Genomic DNA, 15,039 nt, shown 5'->3' with positions numbered 1-15,039 from the left:
GTCTTTTTCAGACAAAAATGCTGAGAGAATTTGCCATTAGCCACCACTACAAGAACTGCTAAAAGGAGCTCTAAATCTTGAAATGAATCCTGGAAACACATCAAAACAAAACCTCAAAGCATAAATCACACAGGATCTATAAAACAAAAATACAAGTTAAAAAGCTAAAACAAAACAAAAAACAAAGTACACAGGCAGCAAATAGCACAATGAATGCAACTGTACCTCACATCTCAATACTAACATTGAATGTAAATGGCCTAAATGCTCCACTTAGAAGATACAGAACTGCAGAATGGATAAGAACTTACCAACCAACTATCTGCTGCCTTCAGGAGACTAAGAACTTACCAACCAACTATCTACTGCCTTCAGGAGACTTACCTAACACATAAGGACTCACATAAACTTAAAGTAAAGGGGCAGAAAAGGCATTTCATGCAAATGGACACAAAGAGTGAGCAGGGGTAGCTATTCTTATATCAGACAAAAGAAACTTTAAAGCAACAGCAGTTAAAAAAAGACAAAGAGGGACATTATATAACAACAAAAGGCCTTGTCCAACAGGAAAATACCACATATATGCACCTAAAACTGGAGCTCCCAAATTTATAAAACAATTACTAATAGATCTAAGAAATGAGATAGACAGCAACACAATAATAGTAGGGGACTTCAATACTCCACTGACAGCGTTAGACAGGTCATCAAGACAGAAAGTCAACAAAGAAACAATGGATTTAAACTATACCTTGGAACAAATGGACTTAGCAGATATATACAGAACATTTCAACCAACAACCCCAGAATACACATTCTATTCAACAGCTCATGGAACTTTCTCCAAGACAGACCATAAGATAGGCCATAAAATGAGGCTCAATACATTTAAGAAAATTGAAATTTTATCAAGCACTCTCTCAGATCACAGTGGAATAAAACTGGAAATTAACTCCAAAAGGAAGCTTCAAAACCATGAAAATACATGGAAATTAAATAACCTGCTCTTGAATGAGCATTGGATCTAAAATGTAATCAAGATAGGAATTTAAAAATTCTTCAAACTGAATGACAATAATGACACAATCAATCGAAACCTCTGGGCTACAGCAAAGGCAGTGCTAAGAGGAAAGTTCATAGCCCGAAACACCTACATCAAAAAGACTGACAGAGCACAAGCTGACATTCTAAGGTCACACCTCAAGGAATTAGAGAAACAAGAAAAAAACAAACCCAAACCCAGCAGAAGAAAGGACATAACCAAGATCAGAGCAGAATTAGATGAAATTGAAACAAAAAAAAACTACAAAAGATAAACAAAACAAAAAGCTGGTTCTTTGAAAGATAAATAAAATTGATAGATAATTACCAAGATTAACCAAGAAAAGAGAGAAAATCCAGATAACCTCATTAAGAAATGAAACAGGAGATATTAAACTCACACCAGTGAATGACCTTCTGTAGATCATTCAAGGCTACTAAGAACACCTTTATGTACATAAACTAGAAAACCTAGAAGAGATGGATAAATTCCTGGAAAAATACAACCCTCCTAGCTTAAATCAGCAAGAATTAGATACCCTGAACAGACCAATAATGAGCAGTGAGATTGAAATGGTAATTTAAAAAATTATCAACAAAGAAAAGCCCAGGACCAGAAGGACTCACAGCAGAATTCTACCAATATTCAAAGAATTGGTACCAATCCTTTTGACACTATTCCTCAAGACAGAGAAAGTAGGAACCCTCCCCAATTCATTCTATGAAGCCAGCATCACCCTAATACCAAAACCAGGAAAGGTCATAACCAAAAAAAGAACACTACAGACCGATATCCTTGATGAACATAGATGCTAAAATCCTTAACAAAATACCAGCTCACTGAATCCAACAACATTTCGGAAAGATAACCCACCATGATGAAGTGGGTTTCACATGAGGGATGCAGGGATAGTTTAACATATGCAAGTCAATAAATGTCATACACCACATAAGCATAATTAAAAACAAAAATCACATGATCATCTGAAAAGATGCAGAAAAAGCATTCAACAAAATCCAGCATCCCTTTATGATTAAAACTCTCAGCAAAACTGGCATCCAAGGGACATACCTCAATGTAATAAAAGCCATTTATGACAAACTCACAGCCAACATAATACTGAATGGGGAAGAGTTGAAAGCATTCCCTCTGAGAGCTGGATCAAGACAAGGATGCCCACTCTCACTACTCCTCTTCAACATAGTACTGGAAGTCATAGCCAGAGCAATCAGACAAGAAAAGGAAATAAACGGCATCCAAATAGGTAAAGAGGGAGTCAAACTGTCACCGTTTGCTGATGATATGATCAATTACCTTGAAAACCCTAAAGACTCCTCCAGAAACCTCCTAGAACTGATAAAATAATTCAGCAAATTAATGTACACAATTAGTAGCTTTTCTATACACTAACAGCGACCAACTGGAGAATCAAATCAAGAACTCAACCCCTTTTACAATAGCTGAAAAATAAATAAAATACTTAGGAATATACCTAATGAAGGAGCTGAAAGACCTCTACAAGGAAAACTACAAAACACTGCTGAAAGAAATCATAGATGACACAAACAAATGGAAACACATCCCATACTCATGGATGGGTGCAATCAATATTGTGAAAATGACCATACTGCCAAAAGCAATCTACAAATTCAATGCAATCCCCATCAAAATACCACCATCATTCTTCACAGAATTAGAAAAAAAAATTCTGTTTTTTTGTTTTTGAGACAGTCTCACTCTGTCGCCCAGGCTGGAGTGCAGTGGCACAATCTTGGCTCACTGCAAGCTCCACCTACCGAGTTCACACCATTCTCCTGCCTCAGCCTCCCGAGTAGCTTGGATTACAGGTGTGTGCCACCATGCCTGGCTAATTTTTTGTATTTTTAGTTGAGACAGGGTTTCACTATACTAGCCAAGATGGTCTCAATCTCCTGACCTCATGATCCACCCACCTCGTCTTCCCAAAGTGCTGGGATTACAGGTGTAAGCCACTGTGCCCAGCCAGAAAAAAACAATTCTAAAATTCATATGGAACCAAAAATGAGCCTGCACAGCCAATGCAAGATTAAGCAAAAAGAACAAATCTGGAAGCATCACACTGCCTGATTTCAAACTATACTATAAGGCCATAGTCACCAAAGCAGCGTGATACTGGTATAAAAATAGGCACGTAGACCAATGGAACAGAATAGAGAACCCGGAAATAAAACCAAATACTTCCAGCCAACTGATCTTTGACAAAGCAAACAAAAACATTAAGTAGGGAAAGGACACCCTTTTCAATACATGGTGGTGGGATAATTGGCTAGCCACATGTAGGGGAATGAAACTGAATCCTCATCTCTCACCTTATAGAAAAATCAACTCAAGATGGATTAAGGTCTTAAATCTAAGACCTGAAACTATAAAAATTCTAGAAGATAACAGTGTAAAAACCCTTCTAGACGTTGGTTTAGGCAAGGATGTCATAACCAAGAACCCAAAAGCAAATGCAGTAAAACAAAGATAAATAGTTGGGACTTAATTAAACTAAAGAGCTTTTCCATGGCAAAAGGAATAGTCAGCAGAGTAAACAGACAACCCACAGAGTGGGAGAAAATATTCACGATCTATACATCTGACAAAGGACTAATATCCAGAATCTACAAAGAACTCAAATCAGTAAGAAACAAAACAAAACAATACCATCAAAAAGTGGACTAAGGACATGAATAGACAATTCTCAAAAGAAGATATACAAATGGCCAACAGATATATGAAAAAATGCTCAACATCACCAATGATCAGGGAAATGCAAATCCAAACCACAATGCAACACTACCTTACTCCTGCAAGAATGGCCATAATAAAAAAAAAAAATAGATGTTGGCATGGATGTGATGATCAGGGAACACTTCTACACTGCTGGTGGGAATGTAAACTAATACAGCTGCTATGGAAAACAGCATGGAGATTCCTTAAAGAACTAAAGGTAGAACTACCATTTGATCCAGCAATCCCACTACTGGGTATCTATCTACCCAAAGGAAAAGAAGTCATTATATGAAAAAGATACATGCACACTCATGTTTATAGCAGCACAATTCATAAGTGCAAATCGTGAAACCAACCCAAATGCCCATCAATCAACAAGTGGATAAAGAAACTGTGAGATACACACACACACACACACACACACACACACACACACACACACGATGGAATACTACTCAGCCATAAAAAGGAATTAATTAACAGCATTTGCAGCAACCTGGATGATACTGGAGACTATTATTCTAAGTGAAGTAACTCAGGAATGGAAAACCAAACATTGTATCTTCTCACTGATATGTGGGAGCTAAGCTATGAGGACACAAAGGCATAAGAATGATACAATGGGCTGGGCATGGTGGCTCACACCTGTAATCCCAGCACTTTGGGAGGCTGAGGTAGGCAGATCACGAGGTCAAGAGATCCCGAGGCCATCCTGGCCAACACGGTGAAACCGCATCTCTACTAAAAATACAAAAATTAGCTAGGCATGGTGGCGCCCGCCTTTAGTCCCAGCTACTGTGGAGGCTGAGGCAGAAGAATTGCTTGAACCCGGGGGGCAGAGGTTGCAGTGAGCCGAGATTGCGCCACTGCACTCCAACCTGGGCGGCTTAACGAGACTCCATCTCAAAAAAAAAAAAAATGATACAATGGACTGTGGGGACTTGGGGGGAAGAGTGGGAGGGGGGCGAGGGATAAAAGACTACAAATATGGTGCAGTGTATACTGCTCGGGTGATGGATGCACCAAAATCTCACAAATCACCATTGAATAACTTACTCATGTAACGAAATACCACCTGTACCCCAATAACTTATGGAAAAAAAAGGAGGTACACTCCTAATGGTGGTTGCCAGGGGCTAGGGGGGAGGGGGAAGGGGGAATTATAGTTTAATGGGTATAGAGTTTCAGTTTTGCAAGATGAAAAAGTTCTGGAGATCTGTTGTACAACAGTGTGAATATACATAACACTACTGAACTGTATACTTAAAATGGTTAAGATGGCAAAATTTCTTATGTATTCTTTTACCACAATTAAAAAAATTTAAATTTTTTTCATAGTATATATTCTATTTTATGTTCTGCTTTTCATCTCTACTTAAACCTTCTCTCTTTTTCTCCATGAGCCAAATTTTTTATTTGCTTATTTTTTTGCATTTGAAGCACTCTTCAACGACATCCTTGGCCTGAGATTCTTTGCCATAGTCCTTAACTACTACACAATTGCAACCAATGACTTTACAGGGTTTCCCTCTCTGAGGCCCATCTCTTCCCCTAGTTTCTTACTGTCATCAACCTTACTTAGGTAGATTTGGTGTTCAGCACAAAAGGCCACCACCAACATGACACACAGGCTCATCACTGACCACAGCTGGATGCAAACATGTAAAAGATGGGCTTGGAACCTGTCTAAGGCTTTGGCAGCTTTGCAAATTCCACATGCTAAGCCATCATGGATGAAGGCAGTCTTCAGCACGTTTTGTAAAACAGTATTCATGTCCATAATGCCACAAGGCCAACTCTGGGAAAGGGTGGTAAATTTTCAGAAGACTCAGGCTATCTCAGTGAATGCTGTCTTTCCATGGGTCCCTATTACTCTTTTACTATAATGAAGGTCTATTCTGGTGGTTCTCAAAGTGTGCTCTCCAGACCAGTTGTATCGGCATCACCTGGGTGTACTTCTTAGCACTGCAATCCTTAGTCCCTATCTCAGACCCCCTGAATCAGAAACTCTGGGAGTGGAACAATCAGTCTCCAGGTGATTTTGAGGCACACTAAAGTTTGAAAACCACTAGTCTATCCTGTTTAAACAGAAATCCGATCTCCCAAGTATGCAAAAATATGACAAACACATAAAATCAAAATTCAGTTCTTCAGAGGAAGAGTAACTATTCATAGAGTAAATTTTGTGCCCCAATTGCACCGCTAGATATATTTTATAAAGAATGTAATACTAATATTTAATATGCAGGGCAAAAAAAGCTAGGCAAGAGTAGTAGAGGGGCACAAATACCACAAAAGAAGACATCATTCCCCAATAATTTCTCTTTTATGTCCACTTGTACTTATATAACATATGTGTGTATGTATATATAGATAATTATATTTCATATTATATTTGTAATTGTATTTTGGTATTAGAATTACTTTCTTATTTAAGCCAGGCGTCAGCAAACTTTTGCCGTAAAGGGCAAGACAGTAAGTATTTTAGGCTTTGTAGGCCATACAGTCTCTGTCACAACTATTCAATTCTGCTGTTGCAGCACAAACACAGCCATTGACAATATGTAAACAAATGAGAGTGGCTTTTGTTTCAACAGTACTTTATGAAACTTGGTGGTGGGCTGGATTTGGCTGATTGGTCTTAGTTTGCTGACCTCTGACTTAAGCTGTCACTAAAACACCATTTCAATTACTTAAGTTTTCTGAGTGACTGTGGGCAGTGTGTGCATAATCAGAAACTAAATGTTGCATAAACAATTCACACTGGAGGCCAGGCGTGGTGGCTCATGCCTGTAATCCCAGCACTTTGGGAGGCTGAAGTGGGTGGATCACTTGAGGTCAGGAGTTTGAGACCAGCCTGGACAACATGGTGAAACCCCATCTCTACCAAAAAGTACAAAAATTAGCCAGGCATGATGGCACACGCCTGTAGTCCTAGCTACTCAGGAGGCTGAGGTGGGAGAATCGCTTGAACCCAGGAGGTGGAGTTGCAGTGAGCCAAGATCGTGCCACTCTACTCCAGCCTGGGTGACAGAGTGAGACATGGTCAAAACAAACAAACAAACAAAAAACCCAAAAAACAAAAACAAAAAACAATTCATATTGGAGATCTTGCTTTATATGAAGAAAATTATAATGTGCAAAAATGTATTGGTCAATAACAGGCTGCATATAAAATACACAACGGTGGTTCCATAAGATTATAATAATGGGGCTGAAAATTCCTATTGCCCAGTGATGTCATAGCTACCCTAACACTGTGGCACAACACATAACTCATGCATCTGTGGTGATGCTGGTGGAAACAAACAAACAAAGCAGTGCTGCCAGTCTTATAAAAGTATAGCACATACAATTATGTAGAGCACATAATACTTGATGATAAATGACTATGTTACTGGTTTATGTATTTACTATACTATATTTTTTATCGTAACAGCCTCAGGCAGGGCCTTTCGGAGGTATTCCAGAAGAAGATATCGTTACCATAAGAGACGACAGCTCCATGCATGTTATTGCCCCTAAACACCTTCTGGTGAGACAAGATACAGAGGTGGAAGACGTTGATATTGACAATTCTGACCCTGTGAAAGCTTAGGCTAATGTATGTGTTTGTGTTCTAGTTTTAACAAAAAAGTTTTAAAGTTAAAACAGTTAAAAAAACTGCAAATAGAGGAAATGCTTAAAGAATAAAGGTATAAAAAAGAAAATATTTTTTGTACAGTGTATAATATTTGTGTTTTAAGTGTTATTGCAGAAGAGCTAAAAAGTTTTAAAATTTAATTTAAAGTTTATGAAGTAAAAAAGTTACAGTAAGCTAAGGTTAATTTATTATTGAAGAAAAAAATGCTTTCTATACACTTAGTATAGCCTAACATACAGTGTTTATAAAGTCCACAGTAGTGCACAGCAATGTCCTCGGCCTTCAAATTCACTCACCACTCACTGACTCGCCTAGAGCAACTTCCAGTTCTACAACTCCATTTATGGTTAAGTGCCCTATATAGATGTACCATTTAAAAAATCTTTTATATCATATTTTTACCACAGCTTTTCTATGTTTAGAGACACAAATAACCACTGCGTTATGACTGCCTACAGAGTAACTTGCTGTACAGGTTTGTAGGTTTGTAGCCTAGGAGCAACGGGCTATACCATATAGTAGAGGTGTGTAGTAGGCTATACCACCTAGGTTTGTGAGAGTATACTCTACAATGTTTGCAAAATGGCACCTAATGACATTTCTCAGAATGTATCCCTGTCAATAAGCAGCATGTGACTAATATTGAAGTGATAAAATAATTTCAATAATTTCATTGCTTTAGTCTTTTAAATTGCCCCCTCCTCCACTTTTATTTTTATAATCTATCTCAGGTATGTTTATTCTAGTCTTTAATCTTTCTTAATTTTTTTTACTTCCTTGGATATTTATAAATTAAACTAAATTTGGCCTGAAGGATGTCTCCATACTTGAGTCCTTATGTAACTAACTGGAACCTAATTTAGTAGGTAAAGTAACCGAAAGCCTAACATAAGGATATACTTATGTAACAACCAGCTGAGTCTCAGCCTATCACAGTAGCTGAGCTTCAGTCAATCACAGATGGCCAGCTGATCATTCCATGTCCAAATGAGTCAAATGCTGAGCTATAAACAATCAGGTTGTTTCTGTACCTCACTTCCATCTTCTGTCCATAAATGCTGCCTGCCCATATTGTGGAATGAAGCTCTCTGACCTTCTTCTGGTTTTGAGGGATGCTTGATATGTGAATTATTCTTAGCTCAATTGAAGTATGCTAAATTTGACTAATTTTGTTTTTTAACAGTACATCAAAAAATCTATTTTCTCTAATTTGACTCAGGTATAGAGCATTTCTTTAAAAAACAAAAAGTTGTTTTAGAAGTAACTCTAAATGAGAGGTATGGGGCACAAAGTATTTCCTATTTTCCTGTTTCCTAAATATTCTCTACCCAGTCTCCCCTTTCTCTTCTCACCCCATAACAGAAAACAAACTAAAAGTCTAAACTTCAAAACATGAGTACAGGACCTGATTAAAACTGCTTCAAAGACTTCTACTGGGGAGAATAAAAGTTTATTGGTGCCTCCAATGCAAGGTACTCAATAATTACTTAGTTGTGAACAATGACCTACTGCTTCAACTCAGTAGATGATGATTAGGTCTTCTTACAGCATTTGTTAAAAGAGATTTAACAAATCTCACTTTACTTCAATCTACTTCCTCCAATTCTGTGACCCTGCTTAAGATCCCCACTCCCCCTCCGGTAGAGTTAATTAAAATACTATGACTGCCTCTTTCGGCTTATTGCCTGTCCTCATAGAGCACTTTTCTCTGACAGAAATGGCCACTTTCCCAAGCAAGATGACATTTAGAGCTTCTTTCTCTGCATCACAGTCTTAGAAACACATTTCTGCCCTTAATCTGGTTTTGCTTTTTCCCCTTCACTACATTTCTTCTGGCAAAGGTTGTCTGTGTGTGTTGCGGGGGAGGAGTGGGAGCAGGGTGGGGATAGAAAGGAGATGGAAGAAAATAAATTCTTAGTTGTAAAGATAGCAATGAGAAAGCTAAACTAGATTATGATTTTTACGATTCCTTATAGTTCTAACATTTTATGACTTAATTTAAATAGGAAAAAGAGGAAATAAAATGGCACTGAGAAGATAAATAAAATGTAAACTTGAAGAGTGAGAACAGAAGTCAGGATAAAGCTCAATTAATCAGAAGCAACTGGCACTTTCCTTCTGGGGAAGTGGCAGAGGGAGAAAAATAAAGAGAATTTCTCCACCTCCCAGCCCATTTCTGGACTATATTGGGGGGAAGAAGATGTTTAGAACAATTTCCTATACCATCTGCAGCTATCCAGAGAACATTCTGTAACTAAAACAGTCAAATAGTAGCTTTGACCAGATTTGTTCAAAATTGTCTAATCTTATAATGGGAGTACTGTTTGAAAATATATTATGGCTTTAAAAACTGTCTTAGGTTATTACTTAACACTTAGGAAAAGCTCATATTAAATATATACAACTTAGAGTGATATGGTTTGGCTCTGTGTCCCCACCTGAATCTCATTTTGAATTGTAATCCTCACGTCTCAAGGGAAGGACCTGGTGGGAGGTAACTGAATCATGGGGATGGATTCCCCCATGCTGTTCTTGTAATAGTGAGTGAGTTCTCATGAGATCTGATGGTTTAAAAGTGTCTGACAGTTCCCCCCTGCTCACCCACTCTCTCTCTCCTGCTACCATGTAAAACATGCTTTCCGCTATGATTGTTTCCTGAGGCCTCCCCCAGCCATGTGGAACTGTGAGTCAATTAAACCTTTTTTCTTTATTAATTACCTAGTCTCAGGTAGTTCTTTATAGCAGTGTGAAAAATGGACTAATACACACAGGTTTAAAAAACTCATAAAAATGCTACTGAGATCTAAAATATTCTCCTTGAAACGTCACCTTCCTTTTCATATTCTATAAAAAAAGGCAAAACCTCTGGCTAAATGACATTCCACTCAGAATGTTCCAACCCATAGCACCAGGTGTCAAAAGTAAAAGTTTTTCACTGTTGATATGTTCTACAATCATACATGAAAATCATACTGAGTTATCTTTATTTTCATTACTCCAGCATATAATTTGATAATCAAAGATAATCAAACACATGTCCATAAATATTAAATTGTTAAACATTCAAAATGGCTGACTTAATTTAACTAAAATTTTCAGTTAAAGTCCCCTTTTACCAGTTGTCAATCAGTTAAAACATACAATTTTATTATAACAAAGCCAGTTATACCAAAAGCCTTAACATTCTTCATTTGGGATCCAAAGAGCCATACCTAACTCAGGCAAGAAACACCAAAAAAACCAAACCAAACAAAACAAAACAAAGCAAAATCCTGCCTCTCCAATACTCCTGGATAATTCTGTGATAGACTGAGTGATCTGGCTGTAAAAGTCAGTTCAAGTTTACATCATTCCATACATAAGGTACCATAAACCATTTCTGATCACTAGGGATCCACATGAAGAACACTTCTCATTTTCACATTTGCCAAATTAAAAATCTTAAATGGGCAAAGTGGTTTTCAGTGAGTGTACTGCTTTAATTATGATTTTATTTATTTTACACCTCTTTCTTCTGGGCTATTTCCTGGTAGACAAGAGGAAATGAGATAGCTATCATATAAGCCACATTAACTGGGAAAACCATGATAAAATTATCAGTTTCAGTTAATATCAAAACAGGGCAGCAAAAGATAATTATTGAAAAGCAAAAGTTTTATATAGTTTAATGTACTGACCTCATAAATATCAGAATAATAAATGACATCTCTGCTCCCTCCACAAATTATTAGAGAAGTTTGTCTTCAAGTGCTAAAATTACACTTGGTGAATCTGTTATATTACATTAGTGTTCAAACACCGCTGTTAATCTTTGTCCTTTTAACTTATAATAGCAATGCATTTAGTAGCTGCACAATCTTCCCAATCTTAGCAGTATGTGTATAATATGAACACTAATCAAGATCATTCAGCAGGTCAGCAGATTAAGATTAGCGTCAGTTTCCATCTCTTGGGCTCAAAGCACAAATTTCTCTCCATTCACCTACGGATCTATCACATATATTCTCAACATAGTCCTATATCCAAGTAAATACATTATGAAGTGTAATGTCTACTTTATCTAAATTAAATAGATAAAAATGACAGCTCTACCATATTTGATAACTCATACTCAATTTGCTTTTAAAAATTTAACTACTACTAAATGGAATAACTATATCTATAAATATACAAATAAAATAATGATACTTTACATCACTACATACTACTTTTATTTTCTGCACACGGTGCCAGTTTTGCTCCATTTTAAATACACAGGATAATTTAAAGAATTGCACTAAGAATAATTTAGCTTCTTTTAATCCTTTAGAAAAATTGAAGGGGCTGGGCGTGGTGGCTCACGCCTGTAATCCCAGCACTTTGGGATGGTGAGGTGGGCGGATCATGAGGTCAGGAGATTGAGACCATCCTGGCTAACATGGTGAAACCCCATCTCTACTAAAAATACAAAAAATTAGCTGGGTATGGTGGTGGATGCCTGTAGTCCCAGCTACTCGGGAGGCTGAGGCAGGAGAATGGTGTGAACCCGGGAGGAGGAGCTTGCAGTGAGCTGAGATGGTGCCACTGCACTCCAGCCTGGGCGACAGAGCGAGACTCTGTCTCAAAAACAAAACAAAACAAAACAAAACAAAACAAAAAAAATTGAAAGTAGTAAAGAAAGAGATTTTCATAGAAAAACAAGCTACAGCACTTTTGTTTACATTGTAACTAGTTCAGTTATACTTACTCAATAACTCCCTTTATGTTTTTTTCAGCACATAATGGATAATGTTCTTTAGTTGTTCTGTGATAAGAAAACATTTGCTTTCATACATTATCTCAATATTCCCTAGTTCAGAAACTCAACTATATTATCTTTCAGAAGGTTAGTAAGATACTAATCCCTTTTCCTGTTTTACTATCAAATCATCCTAAATTTTACTCTATTAGAAATGATACTAAAAAAGCTACAACAATGTATTCAATTACAGAACAAAGTGTATAATTTTTTTTTAAGGATGACTGCATTTGACCCTACGGTAGTAACTCAACCAACAATATTTTACATAAATATCTTTTATATAAAATATATCACACTAAATTTGAAGATAAATTAATTTGAAATACTATCTATGTTTTTTACTGGTTTGTTTTATATAAAATGAACTAAATACATAAATTATATAAAAATAAACTAAAATAAACTAAAACTTTATTTTGTATTGTTCTATATCCACCATAATTTGTCCCACATTTTTTCTTTATAAAATGTCAATAAAAAGATTAAGCATATATATACAAAGATCATAGCTAATGCCAGATGTTAAGATAGTCTCTTGAGGCTAAAGATTCCACACCAGGTGGTTGAGCCAGCCTAATGAAGCAGCACATGCTCATGTGGGATACAAAGGGTGGACTTGGAAGAACCTGCTTGCATTTGGTTATTTATGAAAGTATAAAGAAAGATTTGAAATCAAAGTAAAAATGAAATTAAATCAAAGCCTTCCCATTCACATAGCAGAGTTTTTCTAAAGTTTTAAAATGTTTTCAAAAATTAAGGCTGAAGGAAAAAACCTTTTATGTATGCTTTAGTGACGAGATAACAAAACTATTTCCAACTCTACTACCAAGTGGTAAAAATGAAAACAATAAACCTTAAGTGGATTAAAATATAAGCATAATTTCTTAAAACTTAGCATGTTTCTTGTATTGAAAGACTTAAAAATGTTGAGTTCAGGTTAGTGCTATTACAACAAAACTTCAGTAAATGGACTGACCATAAAGCATGACCTTAGGCAATAATAAACCTGAGAGCATTTTAATATATTTCCTTATCACCAAGTGAAGCACTTTAAGTTATTACAGCTAGGCTGCATGACCTCATGCAATTGAATCATGCTAGAGCCAAATAGACTAATGTCTTTGATAGCAATTAGATAAAGGCAGGATGTTAACTTTTACTTTAAGAAGTGTTAAACAAAGGGACTCATCTCCTGGCTTAACTTAGTTAGAAATAAGCTACTCATTTAACAGTAGAGGTTAACATGGGAATGGTCTCTTTCACCTGTCAAAAAGAAAATTAATTTTATTAAAAAAATTATCAGGGAATTTTATTTCTTTAATGGACCCTTTGCTAGAGTTTCTAAAGTTTCTAACAACATCTTGATATACTCTAATTTCTAAGCAGCTCTTCTTTAATGTCTAAAATTTCCAATATGGTCAGCACTGGTTGAGAAAAAACATCCTCTTGTCAGTCATAGCCACAAAGAATTTCTTGTCTGAGCTGAACGTGGATGGCAGGTCACAACAGAGAAATTAAATGATAAAACTACAATAAAATAATGCGATACAGGTATTAATATCATATTTCATCAATTCTAAGATGTGATTAACTGTAATACAAAATTCTTTTACATAACAGTAAGAAAAAGCTGTCAATTAAATTGTGGCACAATACTTTCCTATTATTTGGAATTTTTTATACTTATCAAAAGAGTTCTTTCAGACATAACAGATTTTTAAAAATTACATATCACCCTTGCACATATATAAAAAGATAAGATGAAAGAAACACATTTTCTAGGATAGTTGCAAACCCTCACACTTGGAATATCACTCTTGTGACTGCCATTTAAGGGTTGTCAGTGTCCACATTTTTGTGCACAATAATCTCTTTGCCATCAAGAATATTTGTGTGGCAGTCTTTCTTAACAGAGTGTTCCATTATTGTCTCTTGGGTTTTCTTCCAAGTTACTGAAACCCATTCAGCCAGTTTTTTTTTTTTTTCGTGAGATGGAGTCTCACTCTTGTCTCCTAGGCTGGAGTGCAATGGCGTGATCTCAGCTCACTGCAATCTCCATCTCCCGGGTTCAAGCAATTCTCCTGCCTCAGCCTCCTGAGTAGCTGGGATTACAGGCACCCACCACCACGCCCGGCTAATTTTTGTATTTTTAGTAGAGATGGGGTTTCACAATGTTGGCCAGGCTGGTCTCAAACTCCTGACCTCAGGTGATCTGCCCACCTCAGCCTCCCAGAGTGCTGGGGTTACAGGTATGAGCCACTGTGCCTGGCCTATTCAGCGAGTTTTTTATTCAGGCACTTTTTTGACTTTATCAGAAGGTGCCAGTGAAGGTTTTCGGATCACAACTCACGGATAATATTCTCTCCTCACGTGATCTTTAAATGTTTTCCTGATAGCCAGTTGAGGACTTAGTTGACCTTTCATGTGGCCAGGAATAACAACCAAGTTCATCAAATAGACAATAACATCAAGAGTCACAGCTGCTATCTGGCTAACAGTGATTTTAAGATGACATTAATTGTAAGATGCATCTTGATTGCAGAGTGTTAAAACGTGAAAAATAAAAAGTGTGTCATAGTATCAAAGAAGTATGGTTTGCTATTTTTCAGAGATCCAGAAATATTCTGATCAGAAATCATGGCACTTTCAAAATTATAAATTGAATATTTAAATAAATCAATTACTGGTTAAAAAAAGAATGTGATTCAATATAGATACATGACTACATATTCATTCTTGTAGTATGTGGTAAATCATGTTTGTAATTGGTTAGCCCTATTGCTTAAAGCAGTTGTTTCCAAGTGCTTATCTGTGCAACAG

The 15,039-nt window shown here is 36.6% G+C and overlaps 1 protein-coding gene, 1 long non-coding RNA gene and 1 pseudogene across 10 annotated transcripts in view; 1 reads left to right on the top strand and 2 right to left on the bottom strand.

Moving 5' to 3' along the window:
• LOC134732926 (uncharacterized) overlaps positions 1-7,506 on the top strand; it is a 71,504-nt gene extending 63,998 nt beyond the window's left edge. For all 4 annotated transcript variants that reach the window (XR_010116480.1, XR_010116476.1, XR_010116479.1 and 1 more), the window contains one exon: positions 7,236-7,506. This is a non-coding gene — a long non-coding RNA (uncharacterized lncRNA). The remainder of the gene's footprint in view (positions 1-7,235) is intronic.
• The window catches only part of RSRC1 (arginine and serine rich coiled-coil 1), a 442,527-nt gene that overhangs the window by 38,712 nt on the left and 388,776 nt on the right, over positions 1-15,039 (bottom strand). The window lies entirely within an intron of this gene.
• LOC134733295 (small ribosomal subunit protein eS12-like) lies at positions 5,163-5,612 on the bottom strand (annotated as a pseudogene).

Source organism: Symphalangus syndactylus, chromosome 17 (genome assembly GCF_028878055.3).
Source record: "Symphalangus syndactylus isolate Jambi chromosome 17, NHGRI_mSymSyn1-v2.1_pri, whole genome shotgun sequence".
Lineage (NCBI taxonomy): Eukaryota > Metazoa > Chordata > Mammalia > Primates > Hylobatidae > Symphalangus > Symphalangus syndactylus.
The sequence above is the reverse complement of the archived record's forward strand: the minus strand, read 5'-3'. Positions and strand labels throughout refer to the sequence as shown.